This window comes from Protopterus annectens, chromosome 3.part1 (genome assembly GCF_019279795.1).
Source record: "Protopterus annectens isolate FY-2018-M chromosome 3.part1, PAN1.0, whole genome shotgun sequence".
Taxonomy (NCBI): domain Eukaryota; kingdom Metazoa; phylum Chordata; order Ceratodontiformes; family Protopteridae; genus Protopterus; species Protopterus annectens.
Window position 1 is genome coordinate 1,436,458,271 of NC_056732.1, and position 17,120 is coordinate 1,436,475,390.

A 17,120-nucleotide genomic window follows, 5' to 3' on the forward strand; every position below is an offset into this window, starting at 1 on the left:
TCTTGTCTGTTAGCCTCCCTACCTACCTCCCCAGCTATACCAACTTCCTGTACCTGACAAACCACTCTCATCTGAAAAAAAAAAGGGCACTCTACCCACAAAAAAATTACGCCCCATACATAGCTGCCCATTTTGCACACATGTCTGCTGGACATGTAAACTGGCAATTACAATTGGCTGTACAACAAATATTATTGTTGTCCTCACACCTCTCTCAGGGGTGGAAGGTTTCAAATTTCACACCAAATTACAAACATATGCACAGCTGTTGCTGATGAAGAAATGGGCAGCTATGGGCCTTTCCTACATCCTTCCTGCAAAACCGAGCTTGTTTTCCTACTGTCCTACCCTCTTTTTTGCTCCCTTTTTCACCACTTTCCTATCTCCTCATTTTCTTTTCTTTAAAAGAAAATAGCGCGGGTGTGCACGAGAGTAAGCACTTTTAAGCAGTAGTAAGCAGGTGTGCGCTTCTGTGCGCTTAGCTAAGCATGTGTGCGCGAAGCTAAGCGGCAGTGTGCATGCGTGAGCTCCTCGCAAACCAGCACTAACCCGCTTACAACTGCTTAAAAGTGCCTTAGTCACTCTGAATGACAAGGCCTGTAGTTTTCTCAGCAGCAAAATAAAATACCTCCCTCAGTCTCGAACCAGGACCTTGGAAACACTAGTTTGCATGACTTACCACTAAGCCATGACTGCTATACAAGAACATTGTGCTGAAAGAAATATATCATAAAATAGTAGGAGTTAATGTAAAGGGAATATAGCAAGTCTAGTACACAAAGCATGTCATGTATATTTATTGTCAAATCTAGTGGATTTGTAAAATAGTACTGTGTGCTGAGAAACAGTCATGCTAGTTGGTAGCTACTAGGTAATAATGTCACAGTAGCATCTGTCAAGCCACACACATACTCAGAGCAGGATAAACACTGCCATAGTTGAATAGTTAAGAGATCAGACATAGCAACTGGATGGTCTGTGATGCTTCATGTGTTGCCACTAACCTGGAGGTGTGTGTGTCCTCCATGAATATGGACACACCCCCTCCCTTTTTGTTTTGTCCCGAGTCCTGGGGCCAAAAAGCATGATATGGGGTATAGCCTGGTACCGCTGGTGTGTTCTCAGGAGCCTTGAACCAGGTTCTCACTTACTGCACAGACATCGAGATTGGTAGAATATGTACGTACAGATATATGTAATACACACATACATATATAGATATCTGTAGAGACATATACATATACAGATAGATCTGACTGACAACAGATATGTCTGTATATGACTATCTCTCTCTCTCTGTCCCACCCCCTCACACTCTCACTGTCCCTGTGTCTCTCTCTCACTCTCTCCTTCTCTCTCCCCACATCTATATGTATATATCTACATCTATATATACATATTTTATATACATATATACAAACATATATATATATATATATATATATATATATATATATATACCATATGCAGATAAAAATAAAATAATATATATATATATATATATATATATATATATATATATATATATATACATATATAGACTGTGTGAGGCACATGTGGGCAGATGTCTTGCAACAGGTGCCTGGTGTCAAAGGCATGGAGTGAACACCAGGGTGGATACTGGAGTACCATACCCCATTCAAAAACACTGACACCAGTAACCACCACATATGTACATGCCTGCCCACCACTGCATGTGTCAGGGGGGAACAGGGGCAACAAGTGTACAATAGGCTCCACATTGATATACACAGTGGCACACTAGTCCTGTAATACCTGTACATGGAATGTGTCAGTGGACATGGTGCGTCAGCTGTGGACATGTAGGTCACGGTACCCCTCCCCACCCCACAATGTCCTACACGGTATGTACCTCCCATGACAGCTACAGATATGGAGAAGGACACAGACATATGCAAGTAACTGTGTCAATGCACTCAAATACCACAGAGCGCACACAGACTACCTACATAGAGGTTACCACTGCTGTATATACATAGTTCGGTCACACCCATGACAGTTGTTTAACAACCATGGTAACACCTCCAACATCCACAACACAAATTACCTATGTCTGTCGTCCTTGTCACTGCAGTATAGAGCACATGGTGGAGGTACAGGACCCTACCCACAGATATGACATACCCTGTAGTAGACCACACAGAATTAAGAAGCAAGGCTCCCCATGAGTAGATGTCAGACATACCCCTGCTGAATGTTATGCAGATAGGTAATATGCCATATGAGTCACCCTGTGTAACTGTTTGTAAGGAGCAGGTACGATCATAACACATGTGACACAAGGGGCAGGGTAGCATAACAGTATGTTGCTGTAGGCCCAGGGCCAAAAGCACACTACCTGCCTAGGACACAATGCACACCCATGAACACATTGCAAATGGAATATGTGAGGTCGAATGAGTGTGCTAGTGACTGGGTGCATGTTGTGTACTGGTGTGATTGCTCACCATGTCTGTCTGTCTGTCATGGTAGTGTGTGTCCTTGGTGTGAGGCCAGAGCCAGGTGTGTGAGGTATTGCGATCAATGCATACTACATTGCCATATGTTGTGCTGTGTTACCCTGTATGTCACTGTGGTGTAGGTAGGGTTATGGCAAGTAAGAGTAGTGTGCATTACCAGTGAAATATGTAACATGCATTGTGTGCAGTGCATGGGCTGATAATGTTCCCCATACAGTACCTTGATACAAACCCCCAGTGTGAGGTTGTGTATTGTACCTGAAACAGTGTGTTGACTGCTGCAGTATACTAGTCTGTCATATGGAGTGTGCCAGGTACTGTTGCACAGTTGTCGGATGAGCACTGATATCTGGTCATTTACATGTGTATCCCCCAATAGACAGACAGATGCTATATATGGTGCTTAAGTTATATCACTGCAGTCGAGTATTATGTGTATTATGTGTGCTATAGTTTGCTGACATATATTGCTGACATATTTTCCTTCTCCTTTTCAGGGCCATGGTTCACCAGCGGAACCCTGTCTACTCCGCTGCAGAGGAGGAGGAGATACACCAGAGCCTGGTGCGGGATTTCGCTGTACTCTTTTCCCGCACCAGCCAGAACCAGCAGGAGAGGGCTGCACTGTGGCAAGACCTGGTCCGTCCGGGTAAATGACATAGGCACACATAACTGGACATATGAGCAGGTACGCCATCACTGCAGTGATTTAATTAGAAATGTCCGTCAGCATGCGTCGGATATCCACAGGCAGCAGCTTGCCACAGGTGGTGGGGTGGCTAGACATCCCCCCCCTCACCAGACTGGAGGGACTACTCCAAAGTGTTGTGGCTCCAGCACAGCAGCAACCGCAGCAGCATACATGTGTAATGATGGAGGCTGGAGCCACACAGCAGCAGGACACAGAGCATGCAGGTAACATGCCATGTGTATAGTTGACCATTCTGTACACTGTTAGGTTATGCATGTGTGAGGTGTGTTCTCGTTTTGTAGCTGTAATCTTGGTAATTATTGTGCATTAGTGATATCCTCAATATCTGCAGTACACCTGTGGAAGCTAACTGTTGCACTACTGAACTGTATCATGCCCACAGTATCAATGGCACAGTTGTGCCCACTGACGATAAATGTCTCTTTTCTGCAGGTCCTTCTGGTGTAACAGCAAGGCAGCCTATCCATGCTGGTGAGTGTGTAATACCATTACCTTCAATACTTTGTATACTAATAGTAATAATAGACTGAAGCAGTAGTGCTATGTGTTTGATTGCAGGTGTGTTTGTGTCTGTGGGTTGATATCTCATATACTGAGGTGTGTGCATGTGTGCGTGTTTGCATGTGTGCATGTGTGCATGTGCCCATGTGTGCATGTGTGCATGTGCCCATGTGTGCATGTGTGCATGTGTGCATGTGTGCATGTGCCCATGTGTGCATGTGTGCATGTGCCCATGTGCCCATGTGTGCATGTGTGCATGTGCCCATGTGTGCATCAGTGGTGGCATTGTGTACACATTGTAAACTGTGTTTCCTGTCTTACTCCCACAGGTTCTGGTGCTGCTCTGGTGTTGTGCAGCAGGGAACCTGAATCAGCTGCTGTGGATAGTGATAATGATGATACCTGTGTAATGGCACAGGTAGGTGTGCCGGGGTCCGTCATTGGTCAGCCAATTGACACTACACAGCTGTCGACCCCATCAATGCGCACAGTCATCCTGCCAATACATCCTTTGTCACCAATGTCCCTAGGTGATGGACAGGATACAGTGGGCATTGACCAGGGTAATGTGGTACTGGTGGCACATGCATCCCCACACTGCAGCCATGGCCAGGGTCCTGACATGGTACCACACAGGCAGACGTCCATGGGTTCTCGTGGGATCATCCGTGGGCGTACCACCCCTGTCAGACATGCCCACAGAGGTCTTTTACCCTCAGCTATGTTTCTGGCTGTAATGCAGGCACAGTCACGTATGGAACGGTACACCAGACAGGGTCTGAGGGAGCTGAGAGCATGTCGCACAGCCATGAGTGACAGTATGCGTGATGTTGCGGCTGCCATCCGCAACTTCACCGAGGTCATTGACAGACATTGGGGGGACACATTTGATCTGTTCCACAACTACATGTCCATGAGCCAGGGCAATGGTGGACGGTTGAGGTGTCGATGTGGCCGTATGCCAGCAACAGCAGCAGCTGGCAGCTGTCGCGGATGACAACAGGGCCGCAGCCGCTCACATAGTGCCAGCAGCAGTCCCAGCAATGCTGAGTCTGTGCTGTCATCAGACCGCCCCAGGAGACCACATGCATGTGGCGCTGGACAGTCCCAACAGGGACCTGTCTCCAGTCAACAAACACCTGCTTCTGATGGCAGTACTCAGTCTGGCTTAGTACCTGATACGGTCCGTAGCACCCCTGCCAGGCACAGGTACCGTGTCCATGGCCACAGACAGTGATCTGTATGACCTGGCAGGTACAGTCTGTGGCTGTCCACAAACACCTGTATATGGCAGCCATGAGGTGGGACTGTGTGCATTCATACACACATGCAAAGTGATAACACCTAGGGCTACCGCATACACGCACACACTGCATCAACACTGCCCCATCTTGTACTGCTGTCCCTCACCAACACACACACACACACACACACACACACACACACACACACACACACACACACACACACACACACAGACATGTCAAATTGCTGTATCAGTGGCAGACTCAGGCATACCAGGTACACACCCTGTGCATATGATGAAACTGTGCCACCTCCTGCAATCTGTAAAATTGGTGCAGGAACAGGTTAACATGGTGCTGATGCACAGGGTGAGTACATAGACGTATTGTAATAGTATGATGTTGACAATAGTACAGTGTAATGATAGCATTGTGGGTATATACCAGCATGCCTGATGCAGTTACAGTATGAATGTCATTGTATTGTTTTGTACACCCATAGTAATTACCACAGTGTTCTGTCTGCACATCTTTGCATACTGGTGGTGAGGCTGTGAAGGGATGGGCACCTACATAGGTAGCACAGAGGATACAACAATGTACATGCTGATACTCAATGATGGCCATGTCAACTGCGAGTTGCATGCTGTCCACACATGACTCTGCAATGCAGATGTTTCAGGATGTTGATATCTGTGCAGTACTACACAACAGGTTCAAGGCTCACAAGAGCACACTAGCACTACAAGGTCACACCTCATACCATACATGAGAGCACCAAAACACAGAACTAACTATGACAGGAGGGAGAGTGCCCATACATGTCAAGGATACTGTGGTGCCAGGACAGGTAGCATACATCATACTAAGTCTGGAACTGCTGAGTGAGGGCTCAGTGTCTGTTATTTGACATGTGTATTATTACAGGTATGAGCACTTAGGTATCAGGCCAGTTATTCAACATTATGAAGATACGTGGTCTATACACTTGTGTGGGGTGCAGCTGGACCCAGCCCATCTGACCTGTGAATGTCTGGGTACTGGCTTATAGTGCCTGCATATATGTACTGTTACCTACTGGAAGTCGTACACCTTGTTTGTTGTAGCATAGTCTACATACAGGCCTGCTGACTGTAGCTTTGTTTGTATGCATGTTTGCCTGTTATGTTCCTGAAACACTGATTCCACCTGCAGTGCAGATATACAGTGCCTCTGTGGATCCCTAGTGATATCTGTGTTGCTTACTGTACTGATGTCCATGTGTCACTTGACGGAACGTCACTGTTTATCCTGTTTGCATGTAGCTTGCCTGTAACACATTGCATATGACTTACCTCACATTTGCTCAAGACAGCATTCATATATGCCAGCACTAACAAATCATGAGCACTACACCCTCACATAGTCACATTGAGTACCTTGTTCCCCATTGGCCCTATGTGTTGTTGCTTAGTATGGGAGTCACAATGCTATGGTAGCATGTGCAAAGTTCACCTGTCGATCTACTCTCAGGTCCAGTTGGTGAATCTGTGAGTCATGTGGCAATGTCACAGCTGCCTCATGTACACAGACAACCCTCTCCCCTTCCCATACACGTACAACACATGTGAGAGATGCAACCACATAGCCAAACTGGGGGCTAAGCTCTGTTTACACAGCACTTGCATTCCCTGTCAGGTGGAGTGGGATACTACAGTGAATACAGTACCAGTCTCCCATAGACCTGCCACGACCGCAATCCAAACACAGAAACACACAGGTACATTACTGGCCTCTCAGAATAGCATCCTGCCTGAGCAGCTGACACCTGCAAAGCAGACACACAAGCAAACGTTAAGCTAGAGCAGAGCACATGCAACACATAGCTCACAAAGCCTGTGTGCCAAACAGTCACAGGCCATATGGCTAGACAACACACCTGCTACAGTTGTATGAGGTACCTCTATCGTCACGTACACTGAGGTCCTGCTCCCAGGCTGAACAAGGTGACGGTCATGCTGAGCTGCCCGTCAGGCACTATGATCCACCACATAACACAAGCATACCGGTCACTCCAAGGCATGTAGAAGTATGACTCAGTCATTGTCTGTGCCAGTGTGTATGACCTCTGACGCACCTCCCTGGACTACATGTTAGGGGACAAAGAGGGGCTCTCTGAGCTTGTGGCACAGGCTGGTATGACCCTGGCCTTGAGTAGCATCTCACCCTCACCATGAATGCTGCCACAATATGTAGACAGGCTCATCAGTTTCTGCAATTAACGTATCTTTCAGTGACATTCAAAGGGGATCCAATGCCTGTCAGTGTGGGATTACATGCTGGACAAGCCACATTGCTTTGCTTGGGACAGCTTGCACCTGTCACCCATGGGCCGTTGTATATTGGCAGAGGCTGTTGCTACACACATAGTGCCTTTGTATTCAAGGCTGACATTACATAGCCACCTACACAGGTATCACACGGGATGGGACACTAATAGCAATGCTACTCAACAACAGCAGTGTAAACCTCAAGATGCATGCAGTGGAAACTGTCCTTAGCATGGGGTACAGCAATATCCGTGCAGTAACAGACTCCTGGTACAAGGCTCCCAGGTGCACACCATCAGTGCCAGGTCATTCCTGATACCATGCTTGTCACCCCCTACACATGCACCAAACCAGAACAGGGGGGATGTATCCAAAGGCACCTCAGATACACACACCCCCAGGTTGGTGGCACTGCACAAAGCATCAGAGCCTCTCCATGTGCAACACACAGTGGGTTAGACTGCCTTCAGGTTCATAGCCTGGCACACACCACACTCCCATACCCAGGAAACCCACTTGGCCTTCCTGACAACACTGGGAATATGACGGTCTCTACACACACCATTATATGGTTGTACTGCAACTATCCTAACATACAGTGTGAGCATTATTCTAGCTGCAAGACCCTATCTGAAGGGTTCCAATCATTCATTCCCTGCATTGCTATGGAACAACCTGTTACCACTCCCACAAGTGGTGACAACATGCTGCACCTGTTCATCACCAACATGTGGACTATATGCTCCAGACCAATTGTGTATCCCTCGCTGGTGGAATGACACCATCTACAACCCACACTGTATAGTCACATACCACATGCAGCCCCTGCACAGAACACCACAGTCATACAGTTGTCTGATGCATATTCCATGTATTCACATGAGACAGGCTTCAGACATGGGAACTCTTGCAGTTCACAGATACATATGTGTAGGTGGCACACACATACATCATGTGTACATTGACATTACTGATATAATGTATGTCTTGCAATATTGGGAACAACACCCCACACACATGGACAAACTGTGTGACAAAAATACACATGGCATTTGTAGGATTCAAACCCCTCCCTAACTATGTTATGACACTTGTGAGAGACACACTAGCAGAGCGCGCTATTTGCATTACTGGGGGGATTGCTTTCTCCTGCTATACTTATAGGGTGCTGACATCATCACTGTTTAGACAGTGGAATATGCAGCATGTGTTGTGTAGTACTAGTTGTCAAAAGGGACATTTTTCATACACATGGAATTGCACACACTACTCCCCCACACACATTCACACACACACTGGGCACTTGCAGGATTCAAATCCTTACCTAACTGTGTTATGACACTTGTGAGAGATGCATAAGCAGAGCGCGCTATTTGCATTACTGGGGGGATTGCTTTCCCCTGCTGTACTTATAGGGTGCTGACATCATCAGTGTTTAGACAGTGGAATATGCAGCATGTGTTGTGTAGTACTAGTTGCCAAAAGGCACATTTCTCATACACATGGAATTGCACACACTACTCCCCCACACACATTCACTGAGCACTTGCCGGATTCAAACCCCTACCTAACTATGTTATGACACTTGTTAGTGATGCAGTACCAGAGTGCGCTATTCACATTACCGGGTACAATTTCTGCTCCTGACATATGTATAGTGTGCTGACATCATTATGGACGAAGAGGTATGTACATCTGTGACTATCCATCAGTACAGGGGAGAGCATATCTATGCATTAACTTTGCACAGGCACAGTGGCCTACTGTACTGTGGAGGCAGATGCCAAATACACTGTGGATAGCCTTTTGTATTCCCTAGGGACAACAGTCAGGTATTCAACTCTACGGCCATATGTTTACCTGTCAGATGCAAGTATCTGTTGCTCATATACTGTTTGTGGGTCTTTATTGCCATAGCCTTTCCTATCTCTATAAACAATGTGTGTACTGTGGGAGATGTTTGCATATGAGTGGGATCCAGTACTTTACTTATGTCTCTGTTGTAACTTCACTGTGTGCACTGGGCAGATGTCTGTATTGTGGGAGGTTCCTATGTTAACACATAGAAATGCCAGATATGTGTGTAACTGCTGAACTGTGACATGGCCTAAGTGTGTGAGCATGCCCAGTTCGCAGTTTGTATGGCTTCTTGACTACCACATCTCATTTATCTAAGTGTGCGAGCATGCCCAGTGTGACCTTTCCTTATGCTGGGATTTGTGGACCACCACATTTGTGTTTGTGTGTGGACGCCATCTATATATCACATGTACAGTTGAGTGTTGGACATCAGGTTGTGTTCTTACTGCCCAACTGTTTTGTGTCTGAACCTAACAGGCATTATGCTGTGCCTGCAGGGTCACCATGGGATAGTTTGCATACAGTTCTCATCATCCTTTCCTGCTGACCAAACAGTTGTATTGTCGTATAGTGTACTGGTGCAGTACTTTCACTGTGGTGAACAGTATAATCGGTTTCAGTCCTATCACTGCTTGTAATATTTATAGTGAGCACACCAGATTGGTTGAGGGCCAGTTGTGCAGATATGACCATGTTGCATTTTGTTCAGATATGGACAGCATAGTACATGATTGTCCGATATTGTTAATGTATTCCACAACTTGTGTGGACAGTGACAAACAATGTCCATGTGCCCTAGTCTGTAGGTACCCAATCTCGTTATTCATGGGATCCATGATCATCCTCTCCATTACTTTGCCAACCTAGATAGTCGGGGTTGAGGGGTGATAGTTTGCAGTATCCATTCAGGCACCCCCTTTGTGGTGTGGGGCCACTGTTGCTGTACACTGCTCTTTGGGTACATATCCTGTGGTAGGACTGATAGTGCACAGTAATGCTATTTGCTGTTCCATTCTTCTTACAGTACTTGTTGGACACAACCCAGGACACCATCTGGTACCATTGATGCTGTGTGCTGTGCTTTGTGGATGCTGGCTGTTACCTCAGCATCTGCAATGTTGGGGGGGCAGCACTCTCCTGGGATAGATATTTGGCAGTTAGGTGCTGGTGGGGAGGTTGGAAGGAATCTGTTCGGTAGGCTGTTGGCAATGTGTGTGGGTTTGGTGTATTGTTTGTGATATTAGAGTGCTGCAGAGCATATCTGTGGATTATCGCCATGCTTCCTACCATCAGGTAGGACAGCTGTGTGATAATCCTTTGTGTCCTGCACAATTTGTATCATCATAGGTTCATAGGTTCAAACTAGGCTATCTGCCCTGGCCTTGTTGGAGCATGGACAGACTGTGTGTGGGTCTCAACACCCCTTGCAATGTGCATATTATGCCCACGTAGGGTTTACTTTTCTAGATGTGATGCATGGATGGCCCCCAGTGTACACCTACTGTCTCCCATGCACTTCAATGGATTTCTCTTGTTGAGTTTGTGTGTGGAGCTCAGCCTATCATGGACTGGGATTCTGTTCCAGAGTGTCCTGAGCCTCTGGGTTATGGATCTGTCCCTCCAGCACATCCTATTAATCTATGTGTAGAGGTTCAGATATCTCACTGTGGTGTGTCTGCTGGATTTGGGGTTTCTGCAGTGGAGCATGTCCATTCATTCTGTATTGGACATGGCCTTGTACATCAGGCATACATCACCTCTGACTGTGCAGTATGCTTCTGAATTGGGCTGTGTTTTTTTCAGCCAGGCTGCAGATGTCCAATGTTTGGACCCTTTATCCTGTTGGTGGGGTACATTTGGGGTCTTTCTGACTGCTGCATGTGTAAGGTAAGGTACATCCGAACTGGGGCATAGTTGTCACGTATGGGCCTGATAAGGGAAGGGTATGGGGGCACAGTGACCTCTGTAGCTCTGCATGTGCATCCTTTCATATTAAGGTGGGCAATATAGCAGGTCTTCCTGGCCACCTTGGCAATGTGAGTGTCACATGACAGGTTACCGTCCACTTGTGTCCCTAGGTCCATGATTACTTCTTCCATACATAATGGATTGCCACCTATGTCATACTTTGTGTGTGCCTTGTTTGGTAGTTGTTGAGACATTCATACTCTGAAGTGTCTTCAGGAAGGCTGGCTGGGGTACCTGGGTTTGTGTGTGTGGTCTGTAGCAGGCTTCAAACAAGTACACAGTTTGAGACAGTGTTACTTGCCCGTGGATAGTCCATGCTGCTTCTTGCTGTGGTACCAACCTGGGGGTATGGTTATTCTTGATAATTACTGGTAGCCACACTCCTATTGTCATGTGTTCCATGTTTTGGAGCTGCAGAGCATGGTATGAGGCATAACCTGGTAGTATTAGGGTGCTCTTCTGGGCCTTGGCCAGGTTTCTGTTACAGAACACATATTACCATTCTCCATGCTGTGGTGGGTTTGGTCTGCATGCACCTTGCAGGTTAGACTTCTGGCGTTGGGTAGCATTACGTCCAGGTTATTATCCCTTGTGCTACCTATGGTGGTGGGTTTGTGTTTCCAGACTTACTTATTTTAGGCACAGTGGGGGTGACAACAGCCTTTGCCAGTATCTACACAGCCAGGTGTGCTGGGTGCGTGCCATCCCTAGCAGGTGTTGCATCATGTCTTGCTCGGCATGTCAGCCCAGGCTGTCAGCCATGTTCCCCCTTGCTAACAGCAATACCTCAGCCAATTATTGTACTTGATCTTATTGTCTTCATAGTGTGGCATCATGCTTGGTGAGGGTGAGATGTTAGGTTGGGTCTTCATGTTTGCATATACTAGATGGTGTTAAATTGCTTAACACATGGCAATCATGCCTCAGGTGGTGCTGCAGGGCTGCCTCTGTCGGATGCACATACTACACTCCCTGTACATGTTTGAGAGCAGGTTGTGTCATGTTAGGCATCCCTGTTACTATATGAGTGAGTCAGAGAGGGGTATCATTCCCAGGGTTCCTACTGAGCCAGTGTATGTGCTATGTGTTGCCTCTTTGCCAAGGCCAGGGCATACTGGGCACGCCTCCTTCTGCCTACTGGGGCAGGCTCAGGTTGTTCCTCCTCTGAGTCACGCTCTGCCTGTGATGGCCTTGGCAATGGTGGAGGGCTGCTTGTCCCGGCCCTATGCTGGTCTTGCTGCAGCTGTTTTCACAGGATCATATTATGTAGCATAGCACATACCATGACAATTTGGGTACATGTAGTTGGTGAGTACTGCAAGGCTCCACCAGATGTGTCCAGGCACCGGAACCGTGACTTGAGAAGCCCAAACACATGATCTATTACATTACGTGTTTGTGCTTGTGCCTCATTATGGCGTTCCTGTTCAGGTGTGTGTGTGTTTCTGATGGGTGTCATCAGCCACGGCTCCAGTGCATAACCTGCATCCCCCACTAGGTGACCATGTGGGATGTCCCCATTGGCAAATGTCTGGTACAGCTGCGTCAAATGCCAGATATGGGAATCATGGTAGCTCCCAGGGCAGCTAGCACACACATTCATTATTATGCCCTGGGCATCACACATGACCTGGCAGTTGATGGAGGGGAAGCCCTTGCAGTTAATGCAGGCCCTACCCTGCTCACCGGCTGGTGCTTTGATGCATATGTGCGTGCAGTCTATTGCACCCACTACCTCAGGGTATTCTGCTATTTGCTGGAAGAGACGCATATTGCTGGCCAATACCTCATGGGCATTGGGGAAATATACATGATCACCGACATGTGCTGACATGGCATCCAGGAACTGGTGCAGTACCCTGGAGGCTGATGTCTGTGATATCCCCATCATATCACCAGTTGGTCTCTGGAAGGTACCTATTGCTAGCATTCTTAGGCCAACACATACCGTGGTTTCCACTGGGATGGGTTCCCCTCTGTTGGTTCTGTGTGTGAGGCATGGCCTGCACAGCCCAACAATTTGCTGCAGGAGGTCTCTGTCCACTCTATAGCGCTCCACTATCTCCAGCTCATGTAACCCCTGGTAGGTGACCCTGGGCCTGTACACTCTTCTCTGTCTCCTTACTGTGAGTTGTCTGGCAGCATTTCCATTGTCACCACCCTCAGCAAGTCTCCTATGTCTCCTTATGACAGCTATGGCAGCCCCTAGCATGTTTAGTCTGAGTGCAGCTTTTTCAGTTTTCACTTCTACTAGCTTACTCCTGTCTTGCAGTGTCTCTTGAGAGAAACATACTGCAATGCTGTTTGCAGTATTTTAAGTGCTGTGCTGGGCTTGTATTCTGCCTGTGTAATTGCCTGCTTCTAATTGTTTTCACCTGCTACCTCTACAAGTATTCCCTGCTAGTTTCCTACTATTTCTTCTGCTTCCTTTTCCTCTCTGTTTCCTCAGGGGGGAGCAACGCTCATACCAGTGAAAACAGGCTCACAGTGGCTACCACGTGCGCACACCTGCTTATACGGACCAGAATCTGCTTATTGAGATTAAAACACGCTCACACCAGCGCAAACAGGTCTACAGATCTTTAACAGGCTCCTACATGCTTAGTCTGCCTTACACGTGCGCACTCTGTCTTACTCGCGGCTCCCAGCGTGCACACGCGCGCATGCACATACAGCAAGAAACTTTGATGTTGGCCACAGTGTACACCTTCCATTTCTTGACTTTCCCATGCATATCTGTTGACACTCCTCTTTTTATGCTGTGTGATTAACATGTTTCACATACCACTTTGCTCCAATGAGCTTGATTTCTTCCTGACATTCCCCCCTGTGATGTCACCTATCTCCTACTCTGTTACTCCCCCTTATCTAACTCTTACACTACATGGAATGTGCTCATTTGCTATGTGACAGTGTGATTCACTATCCTACCACTCATTTACATAGAATTGCCTACTAATGCTTAGTTACATGTCTTAGTTTCATAGTTTCATAGTTTCATAGTTTGGTACTAGGCAATCTGCCCTGGGGCATTTATAAGCCTAGCCATAGTGATGTGGCTTTCACCACCCCATGTAATGGTACAAAAGTGAACAGAATAGATTTAGAATACTGTGCCTCTGTCTAGTAGTGACACAGTGAAGACCCCCTTACATAATAGAATTAGTTTACTGTGCCTCTGTCTAGTAGTGACACAGAGATGACCCCTGGGGTAAACCTACGATCTCCCATCCACTCGTCAAGATTTCTCTTGAAGAGAGTCAGTGAGGGGCTCTGCCTAACATAAACTGGGATTCTGTTCCAGAGTATGGGAAGCCTCTGAGTTATGAATCTGTCCCTCCAGCATGTCCTATTCATATTTGTGCTGAGGTTCAAATCTTTAGCTCTTTTGGTTCTGATGGATTTGGATTTTTTGAGGTGGAGCATGTCCATCAATTCCTGGTTGGACATGGCCTTGTACATCAGGCACAGATCACCTCTGAGTAGGCGGTATGCTACTGAATAGAGCTGGAGTTTCTTTAGTCTGGCAGCATATGACATATGTTTGAGACCCTTGATCCTCTTGGTGAGTTACTTTTGGGGTCTTTCTAGCTGTTGCAAGTGCCGGGTGAGGTACATACCAAATGGGGCATTGTACTCAATCATGGGCCTGATAAGGGAGGAGTACAGGGGCACAATGACCTCCTTTGATCTGGATGTGAATCCCTTCATGATAAGGTGGGTAAGGTAGAAAGTCTTTCTAACCACTTTGGTAATGTGGGTGTCAAATGAGAGGTTACTATCAACTTGGGTCCCCAGGTCTCTGATGACTTTTTCTGTACTCAGTGGGTTACCGCCTATGTGATAATTTGTGGGCACTTTGTTTTTCCCAAAGGGGATGACTATACATTTTTTGGCATTTAGTTTAAGGCCATGACTCCGGCACCAGTTGTCTGTTTCAGTGAGGCCTTTCTGTAGGATGTATTTGTCAGCTGGCATATCAACTATGGCGCCTAGTTTGCAGTCATCTGCGAACTTTGTCAGCCACAACCCTCCCATGTTTACTTTCACATCTGAAAAATAAATGCCGAACATGAAGGGTCCCAGGACAGAGCCCTGTGGGACACCACTTGTCACTGGCTTTGAGTCTGACATGGCTCCAGCGATTTTGACTTTATGGGTTCTATCCTTTAGCCAGTTTGCCACCCATCTTGTGACATATGGATTTGCATTTAAGCTGTTGAGCTTGTCTATGATGCCAGAGTGGGGTATTGTGTCGAAAGCGTTAGCCAAGTCCAGGTAGGCCATATGGACTGCTTTGCCCTCGTCAATGGCTCTAGTGACTGTTTCGAAAAACTCAACCAGGTTTAAAAGGCAGGATCTGCCTTTTACAAAGCCGAACTGGGTGGGATCAAGTGTCTGTAAGTCCCCAATGTCTCTGTTTATTAGTTCCATAATGATTCTTTCCATAGCTTTGCAGACCAGGCTGGTTAAGCTTATGGGGCGGTAGTTACCAGGGTCAGTAGAGGTGCCTCCTTTGTGGAGTGGGACTACTTTTGCTGTACGCCAGTTTTTAGGTACATATCCTGTACTAAGGCTAAGGTTAAATAGCATTTTTATGTGCGGGTTTAGCTCCTCTTGGAGTTCACGTAGCATGCAACCCGGGATACCGTCGGGTCCCATTGATGCTGTGTTTTTAGCTTTGCTGAGGGCAGTTCTCACCTGGACATCTGAGATGACAGGGAGGTTACAGTCCGCTGGGATAAGTATTTCTTCTTTTGGGGGTGAGGGAGGGGAGAAATTTGCACTGAACCTGTCTACCAAAATGTTGGCAATATCTGTGGGTTCAGTGTATTTTTTGTCATTGTGAACTAACTCTGAACATATCTGAGGGTTTCCGCCCAGGTTTCTAACATAGCTGAAGAAGGCCTTGTGGTTATCTTTAGTGTCCATAGCGATTTTTCTCTCAAAGTTGGCCTTGGATGTTTTTATGAGAGAACGTAGCTTTCTACTAGTGCTGATCAGAGATGCCTTCTCGTTATGGGATTTTGCTCTGTCATGCAGTAGCTTCCTTCTTTTGTTATACAATTTGTTTATGGCTGGGGTCCACTAGACAGGACGTCTGCCCTTGGTGGAGAGGGTCTTGGTTTTATTTGGGATTGCATGATCCATGCATTCTTGGAGATGTCCGTAGAAAGTATTTGTGAAGGATTCTGAATTGTGGGATGTGGTTTCCACTGTCCCAGTGGGCTTAAAGGATACCATCTCAGTTTTAAGAAGTGTAAAGTTGGCTTTTGAGAAGTTTTTCACTGTAGTCTTTTGTGTTGGGGGTGGAGGTGCGATATGTATATCCAGGGTGATTAGTTTGTGGTCAGACCTCACTAGTGAAGGGTATACTTCTGGTGTGGAGCACTTTGTCCCCATGTTTGTGATGATCAGGTCTAGTATATTATCTCCCCTTGTGGGAGAGGAGACTAGCTGTTCCATTGCGTTTGAATTTATGAATTCCAGGAACCTTTGGGCTAGGATGTTTGGACTAGAATAATGCACCCAGTCTATGTTAGGGTAGTTGAAGTCTCCCAATATGATGGTGTTTGGTGAGACATTCATATCCTCCAATGTCTTCAGGAAGGCTGAGTGGGGTTCCTGAGATTGGGAGGGTGGTCTGTAACATGCTACCAGTTGTATAGCAGTTTTGCCTATGGTTAGTTGCACCTGGATGGTCTCTGATGCTTCATGTGTTGCCACTAACCTGGAGGTGTGGGTGTCCTTGATGAATATGGACACTCCCCCTCCCTTTTTGGTTTGGCCTGAGTTTTGGGGCCGAAAAGCATGATACAAGGTATAGCCTGGTAGCACTGGGGTGCTCTCAGGAGCCTTGAACCAGGTTTCAGTTACTGCACAGACATCGATGTCCTCCATACTGAGGAGTGCTTCGAGAGCCTGCATCTTGAGATTTAGACTTTTGGCATTGAGCAGCATTACCCTTAATTTTTTTCCATTTTTGTTTTCTAAGGAGGTGGGTTTGTCTTTTGAGCCTTGCCTAAAAAAGGCACTATGGGGGAGG